We start from the raw sequence: 7,836 nt of genomic DNA, 5'->3' as shown, positions 1-7,836 counted from the left end.
TACAATCTTCTTCCTGACCTCTCCGCCCCCACCCCCTCTCCGGCCTATCACCCTCACCTTAACCTCCTTCCACCTATCGCATTTCCAACACCCCTCCCCCAAGTCCCTCCTCCCTACCTTTTATCTTCGCCTGCTTGGCACACCCTCCTCATTCCTGAAGAAGGGCTTATGCCCGAAACGTCAATTCTCCTTCTCCTTGGATGCTGCGCTTTTCCAGCAACACATTTTTAAACTACTGCTATCTCCTCAGGTACAGAAGCAGTCTATACCCATATGTAGCTGGACCTGCACAGCAGTCAGGACTGAGCTGAAAAGAGGCAAATAACATTCACACCAAGCAAGTGCCAGGCAATGGCCATCTCCAATGAGAGAGAATCTAACTATAATCTCTTGATGTTCAATGGCATTACCAACACCATATCCCCCAAAATCAACAAACTATTAGTCACTATTGACCAGACTGGCTAGAAAAATAAAGTGGGTACAACAGAAGGTCAGAGGCTAGGAACTCTGGGATGAGTAACTCATCTCCGATCTCCCCAATGCTTGTCCACTTGGATGTGTTCATTTCCAGGGATGCAATCCAGAATAAAGCAGCCCGATTGATTAGCACTCATTTGACCACTGCTGGGTTCTGGTTGGCAATCAGTAATTTGCTGATTTTAGGTAGTTTGAAAGACCCCCATATCTTTGGTTCTCAACACTGGAATTATTCAGGGAATGTGAAATGAAGACAGCAGTGGACAGGTATTTCAAGGCAAAATAATCTCTGTGTTTATTGAAATACAAAAAGGTAAGTATAATAGAAAAAAATAAAGTGAATTTAACATAATCAATTATATAAATGACAGTAATTAAACACACTATTAAACTAAACGCAGATTAAACGCTATTTGAACCTAAAACAAGGATTTTAATCACAGAAATATTAATCAGGCTTCCTACCCTCGGTATCCCATGTTCTGTCACCACCCACCTTCTCCTTCCTGCTAGCTAGTTCAGAAACTTTGAGGTCTTGGGAGTTTAAGCTCATCACTGGGGAATGCAAGATTTTGAAATAAAGCTAGCTGTTCCTGCTTGCTATCCCTAGTGCCTGGATGAAGACTTTGGACTGTGTAAGCCTGCAGTCTGGGTTGAGTCCGCTGGTGCAGTAGGATGCATCATGGATCGATCGGGTTATTATTTGGTTTTCCTTACTTTCTGGTGGTTTCGCAGGCCTGGATTTTACCTCAGGAGGAGTCTGAGACGTTGTTGTGTAGGTTGAGTCAGTGGTTTTTGGAGTTTGTCTGTTCTTAGGTCTGCTGGTCACAATCAGTTGCCGTTGGTTCCCCTTAGTTCGGAACAGGCCCGTGTCGGTCACTCTCAGAATTACTATTGGTGTCCCCTTTTTTGGAGATAGCTATTGGAAATAGCCACTGGAATTAGCTGTTGGCCGCCTGGAACATTTCTGTGGATAGCTCTTCGGTAGGCTCTCGGGTGGAGCTGCCTGGAACTTGTCTGGGGATAGCTGCCTGGAATGCCTACTGGAGAATAGCTGTAGGGATAGGTGCCTGAAGTGAGGTCCATGCCTGCAATTATACACCTTCTGGACCCTTATCTTTGCACCAAATCTGTGCTTGCCATTGTGTTTCTGGTGTTCCTTTGAAGTCAATCGGTTTCCTGATAGTTAGAAGTATGTGTGAATGGATTTTAATTGAAGTTGGATGTCCAGTATCTCTGTGAATGGATTTCAATTGAAGTTGAGTGCTCGGTATCGGTATCAGCCCCATTCTGTCTCTGCTGGGTAGCCCGAGGTGTAACAGTTGGTTTAAGTCTAGAGTGTTAGGTTTGGTTAATTGTTCTGTTAGAGTGGAGTTGTAAATTGGATTTCCAGGCCGAACAATAGTCGAAGACTAAAACCATCCTGCCTCCATATGTGTTTTGTTGCAGCCTCAGCTCAGGATTTTGTCCAGTGCTTTAGATGTTAGAAAAATCCAGCGACTTGTCCAGTGTTTTAGATGTTGGGGGGGTTCTGCTCAATCCTACACTCCTGCAACATTTAGTCCTTTCATCACCAATACAGTAGTGTGTACAATGTACAGGATACACCTTTACTCCCCAGGGAGCAGATGCATTGGAACATCACAATCAGTAAGTCCACCTCCAAGCTATATGATTCTTAATTGGAACTATATAATTGTTCCTTCTCTGCTGCTGGGTCAAAGTCATGGAACTCCCTTCTTAACTGGACTGTGGGTGTCCCTCAACACGAAATACTATCAGATCGTATAGAGCTTTATAATATCATGAGGTGCATGGATAGGTTAAATAGACAAGGTCTTTTCCCTGGGTGGGGGAGTCCAGAACTGGAGGGCATAGGTTAGGGGTGAGAATGGAAAGATATAAAAGGGACCGAAGGGATAACATTTTCATGCAGAGGGTGGTGCCAGAGAAAGTGGTGGAGGCTGGTACAATTACAATGTTTAAAAGGTGTCTGGATGGGTATATGAATAGGAAGTGATGAGAGGGATATGGGCCAAATGCTGGCAAATGGGACTAGATTAATTTAGGATATCTTGTCAGCATGGGCGAGTAGTCTGTTTCATGCTGTACAGTTTTATGACTCCATCAAAAAAAAATCTCAAGACCACCTCCTCCAGTTATGTTCTTCTCCAGCAATAAGTTTGGCTTAGCCAATGACATCCGCATTCCATTAATGGATTACAAAAAAAAGGAAAGACATTCAGCATCTGATATGCAATTGTGAGAGACAGACTTGAAGAGCTGAGGAAGCAACATTCCAAAGGCAAACATTCACCAAAAAGCTGGCAAGAAGTGCGGGAAAAATTAAATGGAGTAGGAAAAGTCAGAAAATCTGCCCATATTTATTAACAAAGGAAGATCTGTAAGATGCAAGAGAAGGGTTCAGAAGTAATGTGAGAGATCCTTAAGTGAAAAGTGGATAAATGTATGAAAACTATGCAAAGACCAGAAAGGGAAGTCAAGGGAGCAAACAATAGAGCTCTCGTCTTTTTCAAAAAGTGTTGTCATTGTTGAGAAAAGGCTCCACCAAGCAAGGCAGCAAGAGACAACTAAAGGACAGAGAAACCATTTATACTCAGGCTGTAGGACTGGAAGACTCAAAGTTCATTGAAGCTGAAAAGAAGGAAAATATGAGAAATCCAGTGAAACAGTTAAGAAGAAGTGAGGATAAATTAAAGATTGAAAAGGGCCATGACTTAATTATTAAACCAAGGTTTCAACAGGAAGAGTTATAAAGGCAACAGCCAGAGCACTTTATTTAAAAATTCATGTTGAAATAAGTGCTTGGTGCATTTGATTGGAGAAGATGGGAAAACATCCATTTTGTTCTGAATAAGTGGAAAATCTCTACTTTGGTTACAGGGGATGGAAAAACTATGAAAAAGGTGCAGTCACCATCTAATTGTTCAACAAAGGATGGGGAAATCCTAAAATGTGGATAAACCAATTAGCAATGTAGAGAAACAGCAGTAGGAAGAAATAGGATTTTGAAAGCTGTAATTCACTGCAGAACTGTCAATAATACAACTTATAGATTTGAAACATTTAATACTACATGGCATCAATGTAGAGTTTAAAGAACTGGCAAACAATAAACATACTGGACAGTCTAGCGAGTATGACAGTAATTAAATTTAACACAGCATAAATGAATACAAAAACACAATCTTAAACAACAGTAGATTATAAGCAATATTAAAATGTTACAGATTTAAAATAGTTGCAGCACCAAGTTACAAAGCAACACAAGGAAGGATGTTACATATGCAAAGATCTCAGTACCAATCTCTTTTAGAAAAGAAATCTGAGGCATTCTTAGGAGAGCTTTGTGATCGCAATGATTTTGGATTAATTGAGCTCGTTTTCACCCATAAATATCCTGTTAAATTTAAGCTTGGTACAAGTGGCAGGGTCATTTTAAAAAGTTTGTTCGGATGTGTCTTCACTAGCTAGCCCAGCAATTTTTGCACATGATCAATTGTCCCAGAGAAGATAGTGGTAAGCTACCTCCTTGAACTGCCACAGTCTTATCAGAGCAGTTACCATGGCTGCAGACTCAGAAAATTGGAGCTCACAGAGATGGCATAGGTGGACTAATGATCTATGTATGCTACGAGTATATTGCAATACAGAGCACAAGATAGATGAAAATGTTTATGCAGTTCAAAATCAACTTTCCTCACTTATAAACTAATATTACTGCTTGTCACTTCCCATGGTTAGGTATGTGTTGTGTTGCTCCTAGCATGCTATTCTGCAATGAGGGTTAATCCCCTGGTTTGCTGGTAATGATAGAATGGAGAATAGTTTGGGCCATGAGGCTGCAGATTGTGACAAGTTATAATGCTACTGCTACTGACATTTCACAGTGATTCATGGATGTCCAGTCTTGAGTTTCTAGATCTGTTTCAAGTCTTTTCCACATTGCACAGTGATATTACCACACATCACGATGGGATGTGAAGATAGGACTGTGTGGTGGACACTTACTCATCCTCTCCTGGACATTGTAACTTGAGAGGAAATCAGTTCTGTGCCCTTGCAGAGCCTATTGGATCTTGCAGAATCTTTGTGCATTGTGGTCTGGACACTTTTAAGATTACTTGCGATTGTGTTTGCTTCACTAAAAAATTATTATGTTCAATGTCCAATTTCCAGAGCAGCAAGGAGAGAAGGAGAGGTGAAGTGAAGGCTGCTGGGAAGGGTGAGATTTCCCATATTAAAAGGGACTTACCTCGGGAGTCGGGTCTCCATTTGTCGAGAGGTGCAAGGGAGGAGCGAAGGACTTCTGGGAAGTCATATATTTGTGTGGTTGCGTTACCCGAAACACTACTCAGGTAGTGTCTCCCACCCATCCTCCTCCTCTAAACAAAACAAAAAGGTTCTGTGCACCAGATTGGTAAGGTAACGAGTTTATTTTTTACTCCTTATTTTATCAACAGTCTCTTTGGGAATTTAAAATTGTGGAAACGGAGGTGAGGGCAATTGAATGTTCCTCCTGCAGAATGTGGGAGGTAAGGGTCAACCACTAGTGTCCCTGCTGACTACATCTGAAGGAAGTGCACCCAACCCCAGCTCCTCGAAAACCGTGTTAGGAAACCGGAGCTAGAGCTGGATGAACTTTGGATCATTCCAGAGGCAGAGGGGGTTATTGAGAGGAGTTACAGGGAGGTAGTCACTCCTCAGGTACAAGAAAAAGGCAGATGGGTTACAGTCAGGGGACGGAAAGGGAACCAGCAGGCAGTGCAGAGATCCCCTGTGGCCATTCCCCTCAACAATAAGTATACTTTTGGGGGGACGACTTACCAGGGGAAAGCAGTGGGGCACAGGGCTCTGGCAAAGAGTCTGTTCCTGCTGCTCAGAAGGGAAGGGGGAAGAGAAGCAGAGCAGTAGTCATTGGGGACTCCATAGTTAGGGGGACAGATAGGAGGTTCTGTGGAGACGAGAGAGACTCACGGTTGGTGTGTTGCTCCCAGGTACCAGGGTTCGTGATGTCTCTGATCGTGTTTTTGGGATCTTTGGCTGGGGGGTGGGGGTGGGAGAAGTGGGGGAGCAGCCCCAAGTCATGGTCCACATAGGCACCAATGACATAGGTAGGAAGAGAAATGGGGATTTAAGACAGAAATTCAGGGAGCTAGGTTCGAAGCTTAGAGCTAGAACTAACAGAGTTGTTGTCTCTGGTTTGTTGCCCGTGCCCCGTGCTAGTGAGGCAAGGAATAGGGAGAGAGGGGAGTTGAACACGTGGCTACAGGGATGGTGCAGGAGGGACAGTTTTGGATTCTTGGATAACTGGGACACTTTCTGGGGTAGGTGGGACCTCTACAAGCAGGATGGTGTTCATCTGAACCAGAGGGGTACCAATATCCTTGGAGGGAAATTCGCTAAGGCTGTTGGGGTGGGTTTAAACTAATACAGCAGGGGGATGGGAACCAAAATTGCAGGTCGAGTATAGAAAAGGTTGAGAATAGGGAGGTCCGAAATCAAGTTTCAGGGACGCAAGATGGCACTGGCAAGCAGGAAGTTGGTTTGAAGTGTGTCTACTTCAACGCCAGGAGCATCCAGAATAAGGTGGGTGAAGGTTGTTGCAGGTTCCAGGATTTAGATGTTTCAGTAAGAACAGAGAAGATGGTAAAAGAGGGGGAGGTGTGGCATTGTTGATCAAGGACAGTATTGCAGTTGCAGAAAGGATGTTTGGGGACTTGTCAACTGAGGTAATATGGACTTAGGTTAGAAACAGGAAAGGAGAGGTCACCCTGTTGGGAGTTTTCTATAGGCCTCCGAATAGCTCCAGAGATGTAGAGGAAACGATAGCAAAGATGATTCTTGATAGGAGTGAGAGAGACAGGGTAGTTGTCATGGGGGACTTCAACTTTTCAAATATTGACTGGGGACACTATAGTACGAGTACTATAGATGGGTCAATTTTTGTCCAGTGTGAAGGAGGGCTTCCTGACACAGTATGTAGACAGGCCAACAAGGGGCGAAGCCACATTAGATTTGGTACTGGGTAATGAGCCCGACCAGGTGTTAGACTTAGAAGTAAGTGAGCACTTTGGTGATAGCGATCACAATTCTGTTATATTTACTTTAGTGATAGAAAGGGATAGGTGTATACCACTGGGCAAGAGTTACAGCTGGGGGAAAGGCAATTACGATATGATTAGGCAAGATTTAGGAAGCATAGGATAGGGAAAGAAACTGCAGGGGATGGGCACATTACAAATGTGGAGCTTATTCAAGGAAAAGCTCCTGAGTGTCCTACATAAGTATGTACCTGTCAGGCAGGGAGGAAGCTGTAGAGCGCGGGAGCCGTGGTTTACGAAGGAAATGAAATCTCTGGTCAAGAGGAAGAAGAAGGCTTATGTTAGGATGAGATGTGAAGGCTCAGTTAGGGCGCTTGAGAGTTACAAGGTAGCCAGGAAAGACCTAAAGAGAGAGCTCAGAAGAGCCAGGAGGAGACATGAGAAGTTGTTGGCGGCTAGGATCAGGGTAAACCCAAAGGCTTTCTATAGGTATTTAAGGAATAAAAGAATGATGAGAGTAAGATTAGGGCCAATCAAGGATAGTAGTGAGAAGTTGTGTGTGGAGTCAGAGGAGATGGGGAAGCACTAAATGAATATTTTTCAACAGTATTCACTCTAGAAAACGACAATGTTGTTGGGGAGAATTCTGAGATACAGGCTACTAGACTAGGTAGGATTGAGGTTCACAAGGAAGAAGTATTAGAAATCCTGCAGAGGGTGAAAATAGAGAAGTCCCCTGGGCCGGATGAGATTTATCCTAGGATCCTCTGGGAAGCCAGGGAGGAGATTGCCAAGCCTTTGACATTGATCTTTAAATTATCATTGTCTACAGGAATAGTGCCAGAAGACTGGAGGATAGCAAATGTGGCTCCCCTGTTCAAGAAAGGGAGTAGAGACAACCCTGGTAATTATAGACTAGTGAGCCTTACTTCAGTTGTTGGTAAAGTGTTGGGAAAGATTATAAGAGATAGGATTTATAATCATCTAGAAAAGAATAATTTGATTAGGGATAGTCAGCACGGTTTTGTGAAGGGTAGGTCGTGCCTCACAAACCTTATTGCATTCTTTGAGAAGGTGACCAAACAGGTAGATAAGAGTAAACCATTTGATGTGGTGTATATGGATTTCAGCAAGGCGTTCGATAAGGTTCCCCACAGTAGACAATTGTACAAAATGTGGAGGAATGGGATTGTGGGAGATATAGCAGTTTGGATCAGTAATTAGCTTGCTGAAAGAAGACAGAGGGTGGTGGTTGATGGGAAATGTTCATCCTGGAGTCCAGTTACCAGTG

Source organism: Chiloscyllium plagiosum, chromosome 2 (assembly GCF_004010195.1).
Source record: "Chiloscyllium plagiosum isolate BGI_BamShark_2017 chromosome 2, ASM401019v2, whole genome shotgun sequence".
Taxonomy (NCBI): domain Eukaryota; kingdom Metazoa; phylum Chordata; class Chondrichthyes; order Orectolobiformes; family Hemiscylliidae; genus Chiloscyllium; species Chiloscyllium plagiosum.
This window is presented reverse-complemented; position numbering follows the sequence as displayed.